The 24,998-nt window shown below is 37.4% G+C and overlaps 1 long non-coding RNA gene across 1 annotated transcript; it reads right to left on the minus strand.

The window, feature by feature from the left end:
* Positions 1 to 96: 96 nt before the first annotated feature.
* LOC142180263 (uncharacterized) lies at positions 97 to 8,376 on the minus strand. Its single transcript, XR_012708555.1, has 3 exons — positions 7,928 to 8,376; positions 6,957 to 6,985; positions 97 to 161 (listed from the first exon to the last, which is right to left on the minus strand). It is a non-coding gene; the product is annotated as an uncharacterized LOC142180263 (long non-coding RNA).
* Between the last annotated feature and the right edge of the window lie 16,622 nt (positions 8,377 to 24,998).

The raw sequence follows: 24,998 nt of genomic DNA on the forward strand, positions 1-24,998 counted from the left end.
CTCACCCAAACTGAGAATTGTGAGAATCTGAAGAGCCATTCATGATATGGTTCAGGAAAACTGTCAAGCATTTTCTTGATTATCACAATCATGTCAAAGAGTCCCATGCTTGCACCCAATGCAGGTAGAAGATGCAAGGAAACCTTTACTAGTCGGGGTACCTATTTAATTCCTGTAACTATTAGTCCATGAAGCACCTCATGAAGGAAAACATTAATCCAACTATGTAAGTGAAGCCTCCATGGAAATAATTTGCATGATTACGAGTCAGAAAGAGAAGTTAGTTAGGTAGAGGAATGAGAAACATGAAACAAGGCATTTCATATCTACGACAGAAAAGAGTAATCATAATAAATAAGGACATGCTATTTTGTCTTCTTTAAGTATATCAAACTCCACAAACACCAAGAAAGAGCATCCAAAGTACAATTGTCTAAAACAAAAAGGTAGCACGAAACCCTCAGTCTTAAAATCACAGAAGATAAATAACATACTAATAGATATATGAAATTTTCCCCTGAAAGGAAGCACTGTAGCACACAGACATACTAACCCACCCCTTCACCACCACCATGAACCATGAATCCTAGGATTCCACCACCACCATCCGAGAGCCAACCCTGCCGCGACTCTACCCCAGAAAGAATCGCCGGGATCTGACACCCCACGCGCCGTCACGCGCGGCAGACCTCCGACGACCCCTAGCCCACGCGCCGGCGCGTGACGCCTTTTCAGGCAAGATCCCAACTTTTTTCCTTCGGACAGCCTCTGGCTATTCCGACCTCACCCATCCATCAACCTCCAAATTCCGACCACTTTTGCTATTTTCCGGCGACAGAGGTGTCTTTTTCCGGCCAGATTTCACTCCCTCTCACTTTCCCTTCTTCAGTCAGTCACCTTGCGAGGCTCTTGGTTTAGCTATGACGGACTCTACAGAGAGAAGCTCCTACTTCTCCCTAGAATCTAGAAAATTAGAAAGCATGTCTTTTAGCAAAGCTGCATCTTGGCCAGCCCTCGAACTTGGGGGAAGATGCCAGCGAAAGCTTGACGTAGGGCAGGAGCCACACTTCTCGCTGTCCGAGGAGCACACTTTCAGGCGTAAAGGTTTCTTGGACTCTTGTTTGATTGGCTCTTTCTCCAAATGGGTTGGTTTCCCAGAAGCTGTTAGGAACTGGGCAACAGAGGCATGGAACGTAAAGGACGGGCTGAAAATATCGAAACTGGGTGACACGCAATATCTCTTTCGATTTGTCACCGAGTCTCAAGCTTCAGAAATTCTCGTAAGAGGAAACAGGTGGTTTGATGGGAATTTCTTAAAGTTAGACAGATGGGTGGAGCACGATGGGTGTCTCGACCCTCGTTTCCCTGCCGAAACATTGGTGGTCAACATGGTGGGTCTCCCGGTGCATCTCTGGTGTCTTGACCTATTCAAGAAGGTTGGGGAAATCTGTGGGGGTTTCATTGATGTCACTTGCAGCTTGCACGATCTCTCGCGAGTAAGGATTGTGGTGAGGAAAGCGGGCCGAATCCCTGTCTCCACTGTTGTGGAAGATGGCTACTTGAGCTACAGGGTTTGGTTGAGCCCTGAATTTCGCCCTGTCTTTATGCCTGCGATTTTGGCGGAAGAAAAGGAAAGGTCAAATAGAAGGGAGGGAAGGGAAAACCAGTTTCTGAGAGGAGGGGAGGGCTCACCGGACCAGTGGACTAAGCTGGAATCAGACGGTAGATCGAGAAGTGACGGGAGGTTTGAACTTGGGAGAAGAAGACAAAATCCTAACAGGAGGACAAAACGTGAATGGGTTAGTGATGCGGGCTGGAAAGGTAGAATGAGTCGGTCCTCTTTTAACTATCATAGGGTCGGGCAAGATTTCAGCGAGCATATGTCTGGGCCTCTACACATGGGCCCAGCAACCTTTCCCAATTCTATTAGAATCGATCCAAAGAGGCCCAAATTATATCAAGCGGCGTCCGATAAGGCTCCTAATCATATGGGAGCAGTCACTCCTCCTCCTTCTGCCAATGATGCCTCAAACAGTGCTGTACCAAACACTAGGGGCTTGTGCTCCTCTTCAGCCATTGTTCCAGGGGCAGCACCGGCAAAAGCTGGCGGTGTTATTCCACGGCCCCCCGCCTGTGATGGACCCAGCTCCACCGCCCCTTCATCTCCCACTGTGCTTAGATGTGCTGAGGCTACAATACAATCTCCTCCAAGAGAGGCATTATTTCCCGAGGTTGGTGCCTCTCAACGAAACGACGTGGTCCACCCGGCACCCAGAGTTCCTACTACTAGCAATGCTATGGTCTTGCATTCCTCCGGTAGGGGCAAGGAAAAGGTAATTACAGAAGACGCATGTACATTTTCGTCACGGATCGGAGAAGTGGACATGTCCTTATGGATGGAGAATAAACTATTAAACTTTGGGAAGTTCTTAGGTGTTTCTTTTGAAGGGAAGGAAGATAGGGTGCTGGAACTGTTGAGGGAGATTGAGCAACAACCCTGTTACAAAGGCGCGGGGAGGGAGTTGGGTAAATGTGTTAATCAAAATAAAACAGGTGATGTAGTGGTGTATCAGAGAAGGGGTCGAGTGGGTGACACGGAGAAAGGGACCTCGTCTAGGGGGGGTGGGGAAATGGGGGCTATTGTTGCTTATGGAAGTTAAGATCCTTTCATGGAATGTCAGGGGGATGAATGACCCGAACAAAAGGGCCATCATCAAAGTGGGAGTTAGGGAGTGGGGTGCCAACCTAGTTTGTTTTCAGGAGACCAAAATGGAAGTTTTGTCGGATGCGATCGTGAGAAGTCTCTGGGGAGGTAGTTGGGTGAAATATGACTGGGTCCCTGCAGCGGGAAGTGCCGGGGGTATTCTACTTATGTGGGATGATAGAATTTTGGAGGTAAAGGAGATTAGGAAGGGAGCTTTCTCTTTGGCAGCTCTCGTCAAAGATAGAGTGAGTGGAATGGAGTGGGGATTTGGGGGAGTGTATGAGCCGGTAGGGGAAGAGTCCAAAGTGTCTTTCTGGGAGGAACTTGCTAATATTATGGGGGAATGGGACATTCCATGGGTTATAGGTGGAGACTTTAACACAATTAGATTCCCGGAGGAGAGATTAGGGTGCAATGTGATTTCGAGGGCCATGGAGGAGTTTTCTGACTTCATCAATGATCACTTTCTCATTGATCTTCCTCTGTCAGGGGAAAGGTTTACTTGGGCCAGGGCGGAGGATTCAAACTCAAGGTCCAGACTCGATAGATTTCTGATATCGTCCTCTTGGGATGAGCTGGTGCCGAATGTGTTGCAGATCCCTTTACCTAGGCTGACTTCGGATCACTTGCCTATCTTGCTAGATGGATGCAGAGGGAGGGGGGTCCGTGCTCCCTTCCGGTTCGAGAACATGTGGTTGAAAGTGCCAGGATTTTGTGACAAAGTGAAAGAATGGTGGACCAACTACGGGGTATCAGGGTCACCCTCATTCCGTCTGTCGAAGAAACTCAAATTGCTCAAGGGAGATATTATTAGGTAGAACAAGGAGGTCTTCGGGAGGGTGGAGGTCAAAATGAGGGAGCTTATGCATGAATTGGGGGAATTAGAGAGAGGGGAATGGGCGAGGAAGCTAGATGAAACTGAGAAAGTGAGATTGGAGGAGGTTAAAAGTGAAATAGTCGAGCTAGCAATAGCTCAGGAGACTAGTTGGCGACAAAAATCAAGGGCGCTCTGGTTAAAGGAGGGGGATTCGAATACTAAATTTTTCCACAGGGTTGCGATTGCAAATCGAAGGAGAAACTTCATAGAGTCCTTAGTTGTAGATGGGGTAAGGATCGAGGGAGAGGAAGAGGTAAAAGAGGCGATAGTGGGGTTTTATGAGAACTTATACAAAGAGGAAATTAGCTGGAGGCCTACTTTGGGGGGAATAGAGTTCAACCACATAGGGGAGGGAGACAATGAGTGGCTAGAAAGAGCTTTCGAGGAGGAGGAGGTGCACGATGCTGTATCGAGTTGTGCTAGTGATAAGGCCCCTGGGCCTGATGGTTTCTCCTTGGCTTTCTTCCAGCTCTGTTGGGACACTGTTAAGGGGGAGTTGATGGAAACCATCGAATACTTCCACGTGAATGGTGCTTTCGAGAGAAGCATCAATGCTTCTTTTATTACCATTGTGCCTAAGAAAGAAGGCGCATCTTGTATTAGAGACTATAGGCCTATCAGTCTAGTGGGGAGCATTTACAAGATTATTTCTAAAGTGCTTTCCAACAGACTAAAGAAGGTTCTTGACGTGTTCGTTTCGTCCTCCCAGAATGCGTTTGTGGAAGGTAGGCAGATCCTGGATGCTGCTCTTGTGGCAAATGAACTTGTAGACTCCAGAAGGAAAAATAGAGAATCCGGATTACTGTGCAAGTTGGACCTTGAGAAGGCTTTCGATCATGTCAATTGGGAGTTCCTGGACTTCATTATGAAACGGATGGGGTTTGGGGAAAGATGGAGGGGATGGATCAAGTTTTGCATTTCAACAGTCAGATTCTCTGTCCTGGTTAATGGTAGCCCGTGTGGTTTCTTTGGCAGCTCCAGGGGGCTCAGGCAAGGTGACCCCCTATCCCCCATGCTATTCATTTTAGTGATGGATGCTCTGAGTAAAATGATGGATCGTGCGGCGAGTGGAGGCTTCTTGAGAGGTTTCTCAGCTCCGATCGGGGTGCTCAGTGCCCGAAGGGTCTCTCATTTGCTTTTTGCGGATGACACCCTAGTTTTCTGTGATGCCGATATGGATCAGTTGACCTGCCTGAAGCAGGTACTGCAGTGGTTTCAGATAATATCAGGACTCAAAATCAACCTCGGCAAGTGTGAGATTTTCCCGGTGGGTGAGGTTGCTAACATTGATGCTTTGTCGCATGTTCTCGGATGCAAGATGGGCTATCTCCCCACTACTTACCTGGGTCTACCGTTGGGTGCTTTGAAAAAGGATACTATTGTTTGGAATCCAGTCATTGAAAGGGTTGAAAAACGATTAGCAGGCTGGCAGAAACGGTATTTGTCAAAAGGCGGTAAGGAAGTGCTTATTAAAAGCTCTTTGTCAAGTATCCCTACCTATTACTTATCCCTGTTGCAAGCACCTGTGAGCATCACAGAAAAACTGGAGCGACTTCAAAGGAATTTTCTCTGGTATGCGGCAGATGGAACTAGAAAGTTTCATCTAGTGAATTGGCAGATAGTCACTTCCCCAAAGAAGTGGGGTGGACTTGGAGTAAAAGATCTCAGGGTATTCAACAGAGCTTTGCTGGGGAAGTGGCTGTGGAGATTCGGGGTAGAAGAGCATGCTCTATGGAGGGAGGTCATAGCAGAAAAGTATGATTCCACGGGAGGGGGTTGGAGGACCAAGGCAATCACAACACCGTTCGGGTGTGGCATGTGGAGGAACATCATGAAGAACTGGGAAGCTTTCTATGGCAGCATCACTTACAAGGTGGGAGATGGAAGGAGAATCAGCTTTTGGAATCACAAGTGGTGTGGAGAGGCTACTCTGAGGGTCTCTTTCCCACACGTCTACAGAGCTTCAAACCAGAAGGAATTGATGGTCCAACAAATACGCAAGGAGCATGAAGGGGAGATAGTATGGGACCTCTCTTTTAGAAGGAACATGCAAGATTGGGAGATTACGGAGCTCCAAATTTTATTGGCACTGCTATACGGGCAAGATATGCCCCATCCATCTTATGACTCTTGGAGATGGGGGTTGCGTGATGATGGCTTGTTCACCGTAAAGTCCTTCTACCAGAGTATGTTGGTGAGACAGGAGGCTACTTTCCCATACTCATCTATCTGGATTCCTAAGGCGCCCACGAAAGTGTGTTTCTTCGCGTGGCTAGCAGCGAAGGGAGTGATCTTGACATCTGAAAATCTGCGAAAGAGAGGAATTACACATGTTAGTTGGTGCTACATGTGTAAAAGCTCAGGGGAAGAAGTTGATCATCTTATGCTGCATTGCCCTGTATCCTGGGGTCTATGGAGGGCAATCCTGAATCTCTTTGGTGTTCAATGGGTGATGCCAAACACTGTAAAGGAAATGCTATATAGCTGGGCCGGTTTCCGTAGAAGAAGCAAGCAAAAGGCGTGGAAGTTCGCCCCGTTAGCTCTCATGTGGTTAGTCTGGGAAGAGAGAAATAAGAGAGTTTTTGAGGGGATTGAGTCTTCGTTTTCACATCTTAAGAATAGTCTTTTATCTCTGATCGCTTTTTGGTGCACACATGTAGCCCCTACTTGTGTAGAAGATTGGGCGTCATTTGTAGGGAATCATGTTCTGATGTAAATTCTCTACTTTTTGTATACTTCTTGTATGCGGGAGTTTTTTTCTCCCTTTTGATTAATACAATTTACCTTATCAAAAAAAATAAAAGACATGAACACTTCCGGAGCCATGTTTTCATCTCTATATATCCTTCTTATGTGCCAAAATCCTATGTGATTTCCCCCATTAGAAACTTGTTGAGAACTACAATTGCCAAGCCACATGACAACAATGATTGGACAAAAAACATTGTTAAACTTTTTCTTGCACAACGCACCAATGCCTGATAAATTCATTATTTCCTGTTAATTATCATCAGGGGAAGCAACAATGATCATTATCTAATAGATAAAAGCAACTACGTATGGTTGATAAGATGCATTTTAAATTAAGTGCATGCTTCCCAAAATGCAGATCATGCCAAATGAAATCTACTTTCCTAAATGGAATGGTTGCACTTATTATATAATCAATGGTAGGAGTCTTACTTTTACACAAAAGAATAATCCATTCCTCACTTTTAAGCATTAATACATGGTTTAAATTCTAAATCAGAAACTATACAGAGGCAATGCCTTTCTTCTTTTTGGAAAAAAAGGAAATGTGTAGTAAAAATTTAATAGACAATTTAAGCAGATTGGTAAAAGGAAACAACTCCTTGCAATGAAGACGCAACATACCCTTTTTCCATCTTTGACACTCCTTTTACCTGCTCCAATAGCAACAACAAGGACAATAGTCACGATATTAGCTCCAAAACCTAAAACTGTGAATATGGTTAAGGTAATAAACAATAATTGCAATTTGTATAACTTTCTTAGCATAAAAGAACAAAAATAAATTTAAGGATATAAGTTGGTGAAACACTGTGAAACTCCGTTGCTATCCCATACCTGACCACCCAGAAATAAAAACAGAGTTTGTCCATTAGAATCACAACAACAACAAAAACATAAGGTTTAATGGTAGCAAGATATAAAGCATGGTGTACCCCATCATCAATCAAGAAAGCTCCATACTACGATTTTTCGCACTCATCAAACACAAAAGGACAAACTTAATAAAAAAAAGAGGGGAAAAAACAAGAAAGTGATAAAGAAAAACATGAGTGGGGGAAGGGGTTTCACAGCTGAATGGATGATCAGATTCCTAAGGGAATTTTGATAATGCAGTCAAGTTTTACCAAAAGTACTGAACTCTAAGAATGGAAAAATGAAATCTAAACTCTAAGGATGAGCAGCTAACAATCAAGCAATCTAAATTGGAATATCAATGATTTCTTCATTCCTCACGTTTACTATTGTACCCGCACTTCATTCTTTCAAAAAATTTATACTTCCTAAAGAGTCAAGCATGCCCCTGTCTCTGTCTTTAAGGCTATAGTAATCAGAGTCCAAAATAATTGAGGAGGTATCTCACGAGTTGGAAGCAAAGTGGGTGAATATCTATCTACTCGACTTAGAATCTTGAAAACAAAATCTGTCATAAAATTTCAAGAAAAGAGCAGTTTTCTAATGCATAAACTGGACTATAAATAAAAGATAGAAGAAAGAAAGATGCTTGGCAAGGAGAAATGATCAAAAAAGTAAATTATAGTGAAATCAGAAGAAACTTGTGTTATGGACGAGGAAAAAGAAAAAAGGAAACATACATATGGAGAGTCAGAGCAGACGCGCTTCATCAACTCCATATAGAAACCTTTGCTTTCAAATTGAGGAGAGGAATTGGAAAGCAAATGGAGTAGTGCATGGATGGCAACATATACACAAGGGAGTTGGCGAACTTTACTGGGTATTATGTTATGCGGGTCGGGTTTATGGATCATTTTGCCCCATTCATTTGCAACTTTGCTCGTTGCTTTCCACATGCCCCTGCGTCTGCATGTGTGCTTTCTTCTCTTTCTACTTTTACTACTTTTTTTCCGCCTCATTTTCCTTTTAACTGGCTGCTGCTTTTTTTTTAAAGCTTTATGGGTATGGGCTTTAAAGCTGAAGAGGCTTTAAATCCAATAGACTTTACTTTACTAATTATTATTACTACTATAACGGAAAAAGTTCTAAAAAAGTCTGAAAAGCCACATCTTCCCCACTCGACTATTGCTTCTTACAATTGAAATGACTGAAAGTTTTATAAAAAGAAATACTTAATAGCATGTTGGTGGACGTCACATGTTAGGATTAAAAATCTAAGGAAGCATAACAAGATTGATGATTCTCAAAACTCTTAAGTGGCAATGTCCATGTCCAAAATAATGCTAGAATGAACTTTTTTTTGGTCATATGCTAGAATGAACTTTAAGATATTATTAACATTTGCGTCACCTAAAAAGCAAAGAAAGAAAAGGTTACTTTCTTTTAAAACGAGATTTTTTTTTTTATACAATATTTGAAATTTATTTATCAAAAATATCATAATTTTGTATATTATACGCCATAAACAAGGTTTACTTACAATTTATATACAATCCGTTATTACTACTTTAAATTAGGAGATTTAGTTACACAATTTTCCTCTTTTCTCTACTCTCCTCTTTCCTTATTCTCTGATCCCTTAATTGAGTGCCAAAATAGTTGGGTTACTCTTAGATACAAGTATTAAAAGTGTTTTTAAAGACTTTTAATTTAATATGGAACGTATCTTAATCTGCCGCCTCTCTACACTTTTTTGTACCTCTATATTCTGTTTTTTTTTAAGATCATATTCTTAGATATGAGTATTTCACATGTATCAGTTCAAAACAACGTTAATGAAATATAAAGCACTTCATGTTTGCTTGAAAACCCATAGAGGATACTTTAAGTGATGCTTCATTTGAAATAAGAACTAGTTAATTTGCTCGCGCTTCGCGCAATTGATAAGTGCATTTTACTAGATGTTACCTACATAATTTCTCTCATTATCATGTTTCCTTCATATTCTTAACTTTATTTTGCAGGAATAATTATAGAAGAATTGTTGTGCGCAGCATGAAAAAAGAAAAGTAAATATTCAAGAAAAATACAACAAAGAAGTGTAAGATTGAGCTATGATTCATTATTACATTGATAATGCACCAAGTCTCGATTTGCCATGATGAAATCGACGAAATCTAAATTTAGAATGACATAATTCTCATCTCTGCAAATTCAAAATCTAGATTTGCCATGAAAATCTAGAACCAAATTGAGAAGTCGAATTCCCATCTCTGCAAATGCAAAATCTAGATTTGCCATGAAAATCTAGCACCAAATCGAGAAGTCATCATGAAATTTTCTTATATAAGAAGAAGAAGAAGATGTTGCCCGATCAGAAGAGGGTATCGGAGTGGAGAGAAAGCATAGAGCTAGAAGTCTGAATCCAAATTCTTAAAGCTTCTCTGCTTTATTTCTTTCACTAGTATCGAGTTATCTTTTCTTTTAAATCATAATAGTGGTTTAATTGTTGTTTCTAATTAAATTCCAGTGTAGGAAATTACTCTAGTTCTTGCTTTTAATTAAATAGGGAGAATTCTTTTTCTTGAATATTTCTTTCTATTTTCTTATTTAATGGACAAGAATATTTTCATTGTTAGTACTAATTCCAGTATGGAGTAACTTTTCTTGTGTTGGGAGAAAGGCAGATCTTAATATGTCTATATAATAGTAGATATTATTCCTCAAATTCACATGCTTGAGTTAAAAAAATTTATTTAACTTTTACTTGCTTTTACAGTTAGACGTTATTTGATTTATTAACATCTATCTATCTTGTACTATATATTAATTGTTTATTAATTCTGTAATCGAGAGAGGCGGAAGAAATAATATAGTTAATTGTAGTATTGATAAATGTTAATATTTATTCAGTAACATCTATCTTTTTTATGTTATAACTAATTTTACACTTATTTGTAATCGAGAGAGGCGAATAGTGTAATAATCAGTTATAACAAGTAGGGTAACCGAAAGGGACTTACTAACAAGAGCATGTTTTAGTTCAATCAGATATTTCTTGTTCTTTGATATTACTATTTTGAAGATTAATTTGTATAACCGAGAGGAGTGTAATTAATTATTCAACTTTAGTAATAATATATATTTGTAATCGTGAGAAGCATTTATACATTTTTGAGAAATAGAGAAGAATAATAATTCTACTATATAATAGAAATATTAAGTGAAGTCAGGATCCCAACACCTTTTTATTATATTTGTGAAAAATAAAATATTTTCTATTGCTCTATTCGTGCATTTTTAGTTAGTTAATTCACAACTAAACTCTTTATGATTTTCTCAAATAGTAATTAAAACAAGAAACGCCTGTAGAATAGATAAACCAATCTCTGTGGGTTCGACATCTTTCTATACTATTATTTGATAAAGTACGAGTTAGAATTTTATATACGCTAGGCACTCGTCAGCTGTCATAAAAAAGTTCACTTATAAAGTGATCTTGTTATAAATTTAGGTGAGATGGAATCAACAAAATATTTATGTACATGTATGCAAATATACTAAAATGGAAAATATCAATTAATAGAAAGCTTCCCCACGCAAAAATATCAAGTTCTTTAGATTTTGAAGAAATTAAAAAAAATAAAAAGTAATTTCATTTAAATTCCACAAAAGAAATATGGTTCTCATTTAATCCATAACTTATGTGAAAAGGTTAAAGACATGTCAACAAAGATCGGCTCTGTGAAGCATATATTTCTTGAACATGAGAAGTTTTAGACTCAATGTAAAATCAAGTAGAAAGACTTTAATGAAACATATCTAATACTTATATAGGATATCCAATGATGTTCCTTAAACAGAAAATACAATACTATTCAGAAGTATCATGCCGACCTATCTCATGTATTAGACTTCAGCACGGCTCAGCTAGATAAGAGTTTGGGTTATGAAGAGGAGCCAGTTGCCATTGTTGATAAACAGGTTCGCCAGTTGAGGTCCAAGAAGATTACTGCAGTAAAAGTACAGTGGATGGGCCAACCAGTCGAGGAAGCGACTTGGGAGGCCTTGGAGGACATGCGGAGCAGATATCCACACTTATTCAGCACTCCAGGTAAAATTCTAAACCCGTTCGAGAACAAATGTTTGTTTAAGAGGTGGAGAATACAATGACCCAACCGGTCATTTTGACTTTTAGAACCTCGTTCCTCTAAATAAAACTCCATGTATGTGCTTTTACTAATTTATGACTTGCGGGGACGGTTGGTTCAGAATTTGAAAGTGTTCGGGTTGAAATCGGAATACTTGGTTCCTTAAGTTGGCCTTAAAATGCTAAGTTTGACTTCGGTCAACATTTTGAGAAAATGACCCCGGAATCGGGATTTGACGGTTCCAATAGGTTCGTATGATGATTTTGGACTTGGGCGTATGTTCGAATCGAGTTTTCGACAACTTGGGAGCGTTTCAGCACTTAATAGGAAAAATCAACTATTTGAAGGTTTAAATGTTCTTTAAATTTGGTTTGGAGTAGGTTTTGGATTAATTGAGGTCCGTTTGGAATTTCGATCCTGAGACTAGCTCCATATGGTGATTTAATACTTGCACGCAAAATTTGGTGTCATTCCGAGTAGTTTAAGTATGTTTCGGCGCGTTCGGAGTAAGTTTGAAAATTTTGAAAATTTTAAGTTGAATCAATTTGGTTTGAGGTATGATTCTTAATTTTGATGTTGTTTTACACGTTCCGAGGGCTCGAGCAAGTCCGTTTTATGATTTCAAACTTGTTGGTATGTTCGGGTGGTGCTCCGGGGGCCTCGGGGGTTAATCGGACGAGGCTCGGACCAAGTTGGAAATTGGGAGCCAAAGCTGAAGCTCCCAACTGCTGTCAGAATCGCACCTGCGTTGGGCCAGCCACAGGTGTGAGAGATGAGCCGCAGGAGCGACAGACTTGGTGCAGAAGTGGGTCTTTGTCCGCAGAAGCAAGCCTGGTCAGCCTTGGGTTTTTCCTGTAACGACTCGGCCGATCGTTTTGAGTATTACAACCCTGTTTCCCCATTTGCTGTTCAATTTATGCTTTACAGTTGTTTTATGACTTACCGAGTTAATTGGTTCGGGTCCGATGAGGTTTTGGAATGAATTGAAACACTTAGTTTCAAGGTTTAAAGCTTAAGTTAAAATTGTGACCGGATGTCGACTTATGCGTAAACTAACCCAAAATGGAGTTTTGATGATTTCAATAGCTCCGTATGGTGATTTTGGACTTAGGAGCGTGTCCGAAAAATTATTTGGAGGTTCATAGTAGAATTAGACTTGAAATGACAAAAATCGAATTTTTGGGAAGTTTGACCAGGAGGTGACTTTTTGATATCGGGGTCGAAATCCGATTCTGAAAACTTTAATAGGTCTGTTATGTCATTTATGACTTGTGTGCAAAATTTGAGGTTAATCGAACTTGATTTGATAGGTTCTGGTGTCGTTTGTGAAAACTTGAAATTTCAAAGTTCATTAGGCTTGAATTGGGGTATGATTCGTGGTTTTAGCATTGTTTGAGGTGATTTGAGAGTTCGACTAAGTTCGTATGATGTTTTAGGACTTGTTGGTATGTTTGATTGAGGTCCCGGGGACCTCGGGTGAGTTTCGGATGGTTAACGGATAAAATTCGGACTTAAAACCACTGCTGGAATTTTTGCTTCAGGTATTTTCGCACCTGCGGAGGTTTGATCATAGGTGCGAAGCCGCATATGCGCACCAGCCATTGTAGAAGCAAGCTTTTCCGCAAAATCGGAGCGAGCCTCGCAAATGCGAGCCTGCAGAAGCGGCTCCTAGCTCGCAAAAGCGACTCCAGTGGAGGCTTGGCGAAACCGCAGAAGCGGTTGAATTCTCGCACTTGCGAGACCGCAGAAGCGGCTAAGTGAGTCGCAAGTGCGGAACCCCCGGACAGTATACATTTCGAAGGGGTTTCGAGTTTTGCCATTTTTTGGACCTTCAAGCACGGAATTTGGGGTGATTTTCAGAGAGAATTCAAGGGAAACTTGAGGTAAGTCACTTGCGATCATTTCTACTCCATAATATTGACTTATCATCGAATAATCCGACTAGATTACGTATTTTTGAGGTGTAAATCGGGGATTTGAACCTAGGGATTTGAAAATAAGATTTGAGGGTTTGGAGGTCGGATTTTGGTAAAATTGGTATGGTTAGACTCGTGGTTGAATGGGCTTTCGGATTTTGTAACTTTTGTCGGGTTCCGAGACGTGGGTGCCACGGGCGATTTTTGAGATAAATTTTGGATTTTGTTGGAAAATTAGTATTTTCTTATGGGATTAATTTCAATAAATTTTATTGACTAAATCGAATTAATTATGGCTAGATTCGAGGCGTTTGGAGACCAATTCATGAGGCAAATGCATAGCGAAGTAAAGAATTACATGGTTTGAGGTAAGTAACACTTCTAAACTTGGTTCTGAGGGTATGAATCCCCGAATTGGTGTTATACAAACTGTTTGGAGGTGACGCACACGATAGTTGACGAGCGTGTGGACGTGCACCATAGAACTTGTAACTTGAATAAATCCTGTGAAGTTGTAAAAATTAAAGAATCATGTTATTATCTGAACATTTCCCACGTGTTAAAGAAATTGAGTGAGGCTTTTATTAAAGATCATGTTTAGGCTACGTGCCAATATTTTTGGGACCCATGGGATCGTGTTGCTGTTGATTCAATTGTTTCAAAAAAAATATATACATTTCACACTCAGTCATATTCGTCCATTGTGAGGATATTTATGGGATTGCTCGCCGCAGCAGGCCATATTGGCTTTATGTATGTTATCATTAAATGGATCGGGGTTGCCCGCCTGCAGCATGCCATAATGGCTTTATACATTATTATTATTATTATATGGATCGGGGATGCCCGCCTGCAGCAGGCCTTATAGGCTTTACTATTTTATGGATCGGGGTTGCCCGCCTGCAGCAGGCCTTATAGGATTTATTATTACACGGATCGGGACTGCCCGCCTGCAGTAGGCCATAAAGGCTTTATATCACGCTTAGGCTGAAGGAGCCCCTCTGGAGTCTGTATACATCCCCAGTGAGCGTAGATGATTATATATATTCGGGATGGATTTCCTAGGGCATGAACTTGCCTTACTTATTTATATTGTAATGAATTTACCTGGACATGGATCTTGTCCGTATTTGGATGTACAGATAAATATGATAAAAAAATGAAAAACAAAGAAATATAATAAATATAGATCAAAATATAAAAATAAAAAACCAAGAAAAAGATATTATGTAAAAAATTACCAGACTAAAAGACCATTTAGACCAAAAAAGAAACTAACAGAATGTACTTGTTATAACTGTGAAAAATTAGGACATATAGCTAAAGATTGTAAAGCACCTAGAAACCTAAAGAAAAAGCAAATAACAGAAATCATAATTGATGATGAAGAATATATGCAGATAGAATATATAGATTATGAACCAGATAGTGAAGATAGTATATATGAAATATCGGATACAGAAAATGAAATAGATAATGAAATAGATAACCAAGATAATGAAGTCCAATGACTGAAAAAGAAATAGAAGTGATAACGCATGAAGAATATAGATAAATCATTAGTACTATACTGGAAAATGTCAGGGATAGAATTAGCACCTGGAAGTAAAATATTTACAGCTAGATGTAAAAACTTATACGTCCTAACAACAAAACATAAAATAGGAGCAAAAAATAAAATTAATAAAATCAAAATAGAAAACCCGTTTGAAAGAATAGTTACAGTTATTGACAATAATGAATATAGCTATAAAGAAATTGACATAGAAGAAGATTTACAAATAGTAAAAGAAAGATTAAGTACATCAAAGTATACCAAACCAATTAACTTATGAAACACCAACATCATCAAGAATAAGTACATCAAGAAGAGAATATATAAACACAAAAGAAAAAATAAAAACATATCACTACTATATAACTGGAATCATGGAACAAAGAAAATACCAAATATTAATAAACACAGGACAAGAAGAAAACTATATTACAAGAGAACTAGTAACAGAAACTGAAATAATAACTACTGAACAATTATGCCCTGAATTACCTAAAGAATTAATAATAAATGAAGAAATAACAGAAAAAGAAATAATTATTGGAGGAATACCTTTAATAATACAATTTAAAATATGTCAAGAAAATGAAAACGAAAATATTACACTAGGAATAAAATGGTTAGAAAAAGTAAAACCATACAGTCTAGGAGATAAACAATTAACCATAACATACAAAGATAAGAAAATAATAATAAAAAGAACAGAAGAATGAAAATATATATACTCGCAAAAATCATAGTAGAAGGATATTATAATAGATACTATACACCAATGATAGATACAGGGGCAGAAGCTAATATATGTAAATATAATTGTTTACTAGCGAAAAAATGGGAAAAATTAAAAGCACCTATGGTAGTAACAGGATTTAATAATGAAGGTAGTATGATTAACTACAAAGCCAAGAATGTAAAAATACAAATATGGGATAAAATATTAACTATAGAAGAAATATATAACTTTGAATTCACTACGAAAGATGTGCTACTAGGAATGCCATTTCTAGAGAATCTATACCCACATATAATAACAAAAACACACTGGTGGTTTACCACACCATGTAAAAATAAAGTAGGAGCAAAAAGAGTAAATAATAAACAACGAAAAACTACAGAATTGATACGAGGAAGTGAAAGAATCACACAAAAATTAGAAAATATAAGTAAAAATACAACTACTCAATTAGAAATTATTATATTTGCAATAGATAAAGCAAAAATAATCCAGGATAAATTAGAAAAATTATATGACGATAACCCTCTAAAAGGATGGGATAAACATAAGACAAAAATAAAAATAGAATTAATAGAAGAAAATAGTATAATAACACAAAAACCCCAAAAATATAACTTTGATGACTTAACAGAGTTTAAAATGCATATAAAAGAATTATTAGATAACAAGTATATACAAGATATAAAAGCAAAAAACCCAATTAAATATGTACACCTAGGAGTAACTGAAATACTAATAAAAGCATGTTTTAGGGAAGGAATAGATACCCCTATAGAAATATATTTAGCAGATGATTGAATAATACAACCTATAGAAAAAAGCATAATAAGTGCAATAAAAGGAAATCTCATATATCAAAAATTTAAATTCATAATAAGTGCCAATTATTCAATAGCAATAAACGATAAGAATATAGATTAAAAATGAATAAAGAAGAATTTGCTGTAGACGAAAAGACATATGAAAACCAAGATGGATTGAAAATAAAAATAATATTTTCAAATCTAGGCAGAAGATATAAAAAAATAGGAGACCAATTATATCTAATGATAGAAAAAGAAACAGCAAGATTAGAAGATAGCTTGACAGCTATGACGAGAATAAGTAAAGAAAATGAAGAAATCGATAAGAAAAAAGAAATTGAAATTATTAAAAATCAAGCAAATAAGGAAATACAACAATTAGAAGAAATAAAAAACACAAAAATTATAGCATTAGAAAAAGAATTAAACATGTTAAAAGCACTATATGAAAACAAACAAAAAGAGAAAAATAAAGAAATAGAATTAACAGATGAGATAAATAAATTTAAACAAATATTACAACCAGAAGAAATTCCCAGAATTGATGAAATAGATAACAATATAGATGACCAAAAGTCAGAATCAAGTGAAATAAGTGAAACATATACAGAACTTTTAAAAAATATAGAAAAAACAAAAAATATAGAAGTAAATACAGGAGATGTAAATATGGAAGAAAAACCTAGTACATCAGGTGTAAAAAATCCAAAAGGATTATACCCAAATTATTATACAGCTAACTATGAACAATATGATAGAAATAATACACTATGGGATAGTAGACTAAATAGAAAATGAACACCAAAACCAATATCAGAACAATATAATTTTTTAGATTTAGATTGCGTAGCAGATATAAATTAAACAATCCAACTATGGATAGGATATGTATCTAAACAATTGGTAGACAATAAAATAGGAATGGCAGAAACACCAGGATATATAGAAAGAACACTCATAGGAACAGTAAAATTATGGTTACACAATTTAACAAAGGAAAGTATAGATACCTTAAGAAGTAATAAAAAATTTAATGGTGAAATAGCAACAACAAATATAGAAATATTATACAAATATGAAATAGCCATAAGAAACGAATTTAGTAGTATGACAACAGAAATTGAAGAACAAAATAAGGAAAAACAAACAAATAGAAATCTAATAACAAAATTAGCAATATGTAATATGTGCTATATAGAAGAATATACTTGTGCATTTAGAGAATATTATTATAAAGGAACATATAATACAGAAGAAAAGAAATAAGGAAATTATATTTCACAAAATTACCAGAACCTTTTAATTCTAAAATAATAAAAGATTGGAATGAAGCAGGATTAACAGATACTTTAGGAGCTAGGATAAAATTTCTACAACAATGGTTTGCACAATTATGTAAAAAATACAAAGAAGAAACAAAAATAGAAAAGAATTATTTGCATTATATAAATGTTTATTATCATTTGAACCATATATAGTTTACAACAGATTTATAGTAAGAACAGATAATACCCAAGTAAAATGGCGGATAACCAGAAAAGCACAAGATTCAGTTACAACAAAAGAAATACGCAGACTGGTATTAAATATATTAAACTTTACATTTACAATTGAAATAATCACTACTAACAAGAATGTTGTTGCAGATTACTTGTCAAGACAAAGCTACACAAACTGACCCAGATATTACAATGGAAAATCTACTCTTAGCCATGACTACACTTTGTAAGAAAGTGGAAAGTATAGATGAAGAGATACGGATAATAAAAACAGCTAGTAGTCAGCAGCATGACTCAAAAAATGCGGAGATAAGACGATCGGAAGTCTCTAAAAATCCAGAGCTAGAAGGTGACGTTGAGAAACACCTAAAAACTCATAACAGTTTGTTAAATGCAGTTGCAGGAAGCAGCACAACTAGCAGTTCATCTGCAAAGAAGAAAGAAGAAATTAAACCTAGATACACAAATATAAATATGAACAATTTATTTTCAAAACCATTCGTACAGAAAAATATCCAAAATACCCAGAACGAAATATTCCTACCACCACAGACAAATACCTACAAAGAAAGTCTGAACCAAGCCAAAAAGACATACAACCATATAACCCGTACATATATAGAGAACATACACAAAATACAAAACTTTTTAAACAAAAACCCAAGATCCCAAACTACCCAAAATCCAAATGAAGATTATATTACCCATTATCTAACAGGATACAATAAGTTAATAGCACTACCAAATACAAATGCAAAACTAGTAGCCACTTGCTACAATTATGGATTATTAGATACTGTATATACACAAACAGGACAGGAGATAGCTACCATACCGGAGTTACACAGAGCATTTATGCAATACAGAAGAATAACTAAAGGAACGTTATTCTATATACGATTTTATTCAGCTACAACAGAGATATTATATGAAGAGATAAAGCCTATCATACAAGTTATCAAGATCGGACTTACAAGAGAAATGCTGATACCAGAAAGAATAGAAGAACAAGAAGAAATAGAAAAAATAAATATTCCAGACTTATATGCAAATAAAAGGATTATTGGAATATCTACTATTCAGAATGCGATTTGGAGCTATTATTCAAGAGAACAAACAATGATATATTCAAATTGCAGAGAGATACGAGAAGCAGATATGGAAGAATTAAGGCAATGGGTCTTAAGCCTTTTAAAACCAGAACAACCTACAATCACAAGAGCTATAAGGACGAATTTCATCTCTCCAGAGCTGTTAACAAGATATTGCAAGCTAATCAGTCACAAATACCCAGACCATATATGCTCAAAATGCAATGGAGAAGATAACATTATTTCGGACGCACAACTGGAATAATCGAGAAGAAGACGACAAACTAAACGACAGAAAACTATGGCAGACAAGATAAAGTAAAAGATATATTATACAAATTTCGGATCTATTTAAAGAAAAGAATCTAATATATCTTTTACTTTATCTTGTCTGCCATAGTTTTTTGTCGTTTAGTTTGTCTTCTTCTTCTCGATTATTCCAGTTGTACGTCCGGAACAATGTTATCTTCTCCTTTGCATTTTGAGCATATGTGGTCTGGGTATTTGTGACTGATTAGCTTGCAATATCTTGTTAACAGCTCTGGAGAGATGAAATTCGTCCTTATAGCTCTTGTGATTGTAGGTTGTTCTGGTTTTAAAAGGCTTAAGACCCATTGCCTTAATTCTTCCATATCTGCTTCTCGTATCTCTCTGCAATTTGAATATATCATTGTTTGTTCTCTTGAATAATAGCTCCAAATCGCATTCTGAATAGTAGATATTCCAATAATCCTTTTATTTGCATATAAGTCTGGAATATTTATTTTTTCTATTTCTTCTTGTTCTTCTATTCTTTCTGGTATCAGCATTTCTCTTGTAAGTCCGATCTTGATAACTTGTATGATAGGCTTTATCTCTTCATATAATATCTCTGTTGTAGCTGAATAAAATCGTATATAGAATAACGTTCCTTTAGTTATTCTTCTGTATTGCATAAATGCTCTGTGTAACTCCGGTATGGTAGCTATCTCCTGTCCTGTTTGTGTATATACAGTATCTAATAATCCATAATTGTAGCAAGTGGCTACTAGTTTTGCATTTGTATTTGGTAGTGCTATTAACTTATTGTATCCTGTTAGATAATGGGTAATATAATCTTCATTTGGATTTTGGGTAGTTTGGGATCTTGGGTTTTTGTTTAAAAAGTTTTGTATTTTGTGTATGTTCTCTATATATGTACGGGTTATATGGTTGTATGTCTTTTTGGCTTGGTTCAGACTTTCTTTGTAGGTATTTGTCTGTGGTGGTAGGAATATTTCGTTCTGGGTATTTTGGATATTTTTCTGTACGAATGGTTTTGAAAATAAATTGTTCATATTTATATTTGTGTATCTAGGTTTAATTTCTTCTTTGCAGATGAACTGCTAGTTGTGCTGCTTCCTGCAACTGCATTTAACAAACTGTTATGAGTTTTTAGGTGTTTCTCAACGTCACCTTCTAGCTCTGGATTTTTAGAGACTTCCGATCGTCTTATCTCCGTATTTTTTGAGTCATGCTGCTGACTACTAGCTGTTTTTATTATCCGTATCTCTTCATCCATACTTTCCACTTTCTTACAAAGTGTAGTCATGGCTAAGAGTAGATTTTCCATTGTAATATCTGGGTCAGTTTGGGTAGCTTTGTCTTGACAAGTAATCTGCAACAACATTATTGTTAGTAGTGATTATTTCAATTGTAAATGTAAAGTTTAATATATTTAATACCAGTCTGCGTATTTCTTTTGTTGTAACTGAATCTTGTACTTTTCTGGTTATCCACCATTTTACTTGGGTATTATCTGTTCTTACTATAAATCTGTTGTAAACTATATATGGTTCAAATCCTAAACATTAGGCCTCCTTTTATAGGGTGAAATTCCCATTCAAAATTGTCATCCACCGATGTGGGACTTTTGACAATTTCAACAAATCTCCACCTTGGCAAAAATCTATTTCTTCAATTTTCTCTCAATAATAAATTTTGGTTGTGTCTTCATCTTCAATCTTTAGTGTTCAACAATATTGATCAAATCCAAACAATGTTGAAACTTGACCGCAGTCACCACTTTTGTCAGCATATCAGCAAGGTTCTCCTTAGTATGAATTTTCTTCACCGTGACTCCACCTTCTTCTATGATTTCTCGTACGAAATGATACCGAACATCAATGTGCTTCGTCCTTGCATGATAAACTTGGTTCTTCGCTAATTGAATAGCACTTTGACTATCACAAAAAATCGTAATATTTTTTTGTTCAATACCAAGCTCCTTTAGCAACCCCTGAAGCCAAATTGCCTCCTTCACAGCCTCTGTAATAGCCATGTACTCTGCCTCTGTTGTAGACAAAGCAACTGTTGACTGCAAAGTAGACTTCCAACTAACTGGTGCCTTTGCAAAAGTAAACACATAACCAGTAGTTGACCTTCGTTTGTCCAGATCACCCGTAAAATCTGAGTCACAATATCCAACTACAGACCGATTGCCTTCCTGCTCAAAAACTAACCCAACATCTACAGTACTATGAATATACCATAGAATCCATTTCACAGCTTGCCAATGCTCCTTTCCTGGATTATGCATATATCTGCTAATAACTCCATCGGCTTGTGAAATGTCAGGTCTTGTACAAACTATTGCATACATCAAGCTACCGACAACATTTGCGTATGGTACCCTTGACATATACTCCTGTTCAGTTTCATCCTTTGGCGACATAGTAGTACTTAGCTTAAAATGGGGAGCAAGTGGCGTACTAATTGGCTTAGTCTTCTTATCTATGCCAAAACGCTGTAGTACTCTCTTCAAATATTCTTTCTGAGATAAACAGAGTTTCTTTGAACGTCTATCTCTTATTATCTCCATGCCAAGAATTTTCTTTGCCTCACCCAGATCCTTCATCTCGAACTCCTCCTTCAGTTGAATCTTCAACTTATCAATTTCTTCTGAATTCTTGGAAGTTATCAACATATCATCAACATATAGGAGAAGATATACAAATGAACCATCATTAAGTTTGCGCAAATACACACAATGATCGTATTTGCTTCTCTTGTACCCTTGCCGCAACATAAACTTGTCAAATCGCTTGTACCATTGTCTAGAAGATTGTTTCAATCCGTACAACGATTTTTCAAGTTTGCATACCATATTTTCTTTTCCAGCAACTTTGAATCCTTCTGGCTGATTCATGTAGATTTCCTCCTCCAAGTTTCCATGTAAAAACGCAGTTTTTACATCCATCTGAACTAGTTCCAAATCCAACTGTGCTACCAAAGCCAACATAATTCTAATGGAGGAATGTTTTACAACTGGAGAAAATACTTCATTGTAATCAATTCCCTCCTTCTGAGCATATCCAATTTTGCTTTGTAGCGAACATCTTCTTGGTTAGGAAATCCTTCTTTCTTTGCAAATACCCATTTGCACCCAATTGTTTTCTTTCCCTTCGGGAGATTGGCCAATTTCCATGTATGATTCTGATGAAGGGACTGCATTTCTTCATTCATGGCAATCCTCCACTTATCTTCTTCTGAACTTTGGATTTCATCTTTATAAGTGGTAGGAACACCATCAGCTACAATTGAGGTTGCACAAGCAACCGTCTCTATGAGACGAACAGGTTTCGTTATTGTCCTTTTTGGCCTGCTGGTTGCTATTGATTCAAGTTGTTGTCGAGGTTCCTGAGTTGGAATCTCCCTCTCTACTGGCTCTTCTTCCAGAGGGTAATCTTCATGAGTTTCCTCCTCTGCTTCTTGTGTAGGAAAAATAAATTTTCCCTCAAACTACACCTGCTTTGATGCACCACCAGTTTGTTTGACATCTTCAACTGTCACCTTATCTGTTATGGCAGATTCATCAAAGGTAACATCTCTGCTGAATATAATATTCCTTGTCTCTGGACACCATAAGCGGTATCCTTTGACTCCAGAAGTAATCCCCATAAATATAGCCTTCTTTGCTCTCGGATCCAATTTTGACTCTTTCACATGATAGTATGCAATTGAGCCAAACACGTGCAAAGAGTCATAATCTACAACAGGTTTTCCATACCATTTTTCAAATGGTGTCTTGCCATCAATAGCAGCATATGGTAGACGATTAATGAGGTGGCATGCATATGTAATTGCCTCAGCCCAAAATTCTTTGCCCAAGCCAGCATTGGACAACATACACCGTACCTTCTCCAGTAAAGTCCGGTTCATACGTTCTGCCACTCCATTCTGTTGTGGTGTATGTCTGACAGTGAAGTGTCGGACGATGCCATCATTTTCACAGACCTTATTGAAATGATCATTTTTGTATTCACCTCCATTGTCTGTGCGAATACACTTGATCCTCCTGCCTGTTTGATTCTCCACCATCGTTTTCCATTTGAGAAAAATTCCCAACACTTCATCTTTCCTCTTCATTGTATACACCCACACTCTTCGGGAAAAATCATCAACAAAGGTTACAAAATAGTGCTTCCCACCCAATGAAGGTGTTTTGGAAGGACCCCAAACATTAGAGTGTACATAATCCAAAATGCCTTTAGTATTATGGATCGCTGTATCAAATTTAACCCTTGTCTGTTTCCCTTTGACACAATGCTTGCAAAACTCCAAGTTGCAAGTCTTTACGCCTTTTAACAATCCTTGATTAGATAGAGCTTTCAAGGATTTCCCTCCAGCATGTCCCAAGCGCATGTGCCATAGCCTGGTTGCTTCTGCCTCTTTATCATCACTGGATGTCACTGTTGCTGTCCCAATAACTGTACTACCACGATAGCGGTACATGTTATTGTTCTTCCGATTGGACTTCATTACCACTAGTGCACCGGAGCATATTCTCATCACTCCATTTTCTGCAATGATTTTGAACCCTTTTGATTCTAGGGCTCCCACAGAGATGAGATTCTTCTTCAAACCCGGTACATATCGAACATCTGTTAATGTTCTGATCATTCCATCATGGCTCCTTAATCTTATTGAACCAATGCCATATGAGGTAAGAGGGCTATTATCCGCTGTGTGGATGACTCCATATTCTCCTTCTTGAAAATTCACGAACCAGTCCTTGTTGGGACACATATGATAGCTACAAGCCGAGTCCATCAACCATATGTCTGATGATGTTGATAACTCTGTTGTAACTAATGAGAAGTCTGAATCATCACAATCAGCTACATTTGAATCCATAATGGCCTTTCCATTGTTATTTCTGGCCTTATTCTTCAACTTCGGACAGTCTTTCTTCCAGTGCCCCTTTTCTCGACAAAAGGCACATTCATCTTTGCTGGGTCTAGATCTCGACTTGGATCTTCCCTTCTTAGTCCTCATTTGATTTTGAGGACGACCCCTCACAATTAGTGCTTCTCCTTCACCGCCCTTCTGTTTTTCTCCCTTTCTTTGTTCATAGCTGTACAGAGCCGAACAAACTTCTCTAAGAGAAATTTCGTCATTTCCATGGAGTAGAGTAGTTTCAAGGTGCTCGTACTCATTAGGAAGTGACCCCAACAACATCAAGGCCAAGTCACCATCATCAAAAGTTGCATCCATATTTTGCAAATCTGTGACCAACTTATTGAAACTGGTGATATGTTCATTCATTGTGGTACCAGGAACATAGGTGAAGCGAAACAGTCTCTTCTTCATGTACAATTTATTTTGACTGTTTTTCTTCAAAAATTTATCCTCCAGTGCTTTCCATAACTTACTTGCAGAAGTTTCCTTTGTGTATGGATATTTCTGCTCTCTAGTAAGGTAGGATCGAATGGTACCGCAAGCAACACGATTGATAATTTTCCAATCTTCTTCTCCAATAACATCTGGCTTCTTTTCTTCAATGGCAAGATCCAGCCCTTGTTGAAAAAGAACATCTAGAACCTCGCCTTGCCACATCCCAAAATGTCCTGACCCGTCAAAAATTTCTACCGCAAATTTCGCATTTGACACAATTCTTGTCATAAGCGAAGATGCCAACGATGACGTATTATTGACACTTGATGTAGATTCTTCTTGTTTATTGTCTTCCATAAAAGACACAAATATTATTTAGTAGCTGGCGACACAAATCAAGATTATTTCCTTTCTGGTGTGGAAGAT

This window comes from Nicotiana tabacum, chromosome 4, assembly GCF_000715075.1.
Source record: "Nicotiana tabacum cultivar K326 chromosome 4, ASM71507v2, whole genome shotgun sequence".
Lineage (NCBI taxonomy): Eukaryota > Viridiplantae > Streptophyta > Magnoliopsida > Solanales > Solanaceae > Nicotiana > Nicotiana tabacum.